At 57.0% G+C, this 428-nt stretch overlaps 1 protein-coding gene across 1 annotated transcript in view; it reads right to left on the bottom strand.

The window, feature by feature from the left end:
- The window catches only part of PDZD7 (PDZ domain containing 7), a 20,588-nt gene that overhangs the window by 7,828 nt on the left and 12,332 nt on the right, over nucleotides 1–428 (bottom strand). The window lies entirely within an intron of this gene.

Raw genomic sequence — 428 nt, 5'->3', positions numbered from 1 at the left:
GGGGGGGGGGGGGTTCAGGACTGGATGGATCGCTGGTTGGTATGGAGCGTTCAGGCTGAAGGCTGTGGGATGGGCAGGCCCTGAGGGTCTTGAAGGCCATGCCCAGGCCAAGAACTTTGTTTACAGGCGGTGGTGAGTCTGTGAAGGTTTTGGATCAAGAGAGGGTACAGTCTGAGCTCTGCTTATAGAGATTCATTTGGAAGCAAATGGATGGAGGCAAGAACCCTAGGGACAGAGTTTGGGGGCGCACTTACCTTCAGGGGCCAAAGAGAAAAGGGACAGCCTTGGAAGGAGAGAGAAGAGTGGCCTGAGAGGTGGGAGGAGAACCAGGAGAGAGCAGGGCCCTGGGGGCTGTGGAGAGAGAGATGGGTTGAGGAAGGGGGGCTGGCCTGCCCTTATTTGAAGGGATTGTCTCTCCCATGGGACTG

Source organism: Myotis davidii, unplaced genomic scaffold (genome assembly GCF_000327345.1).
Source record: "Myotis davidii unplaced genomic scaffold, ASM32734v1 scaffold332, whole genome shotgun sequence".
NCBI lineage: Eukaryota > Metazoa > Chordata > Mammalia > Chiroptera > Vespertilionidae > Myotis > Myotis davidii.
Note: the sequence above shows the minus strand (reverse complement) of the source record. Positions and strands in the feature narration are given on the sequence as shown.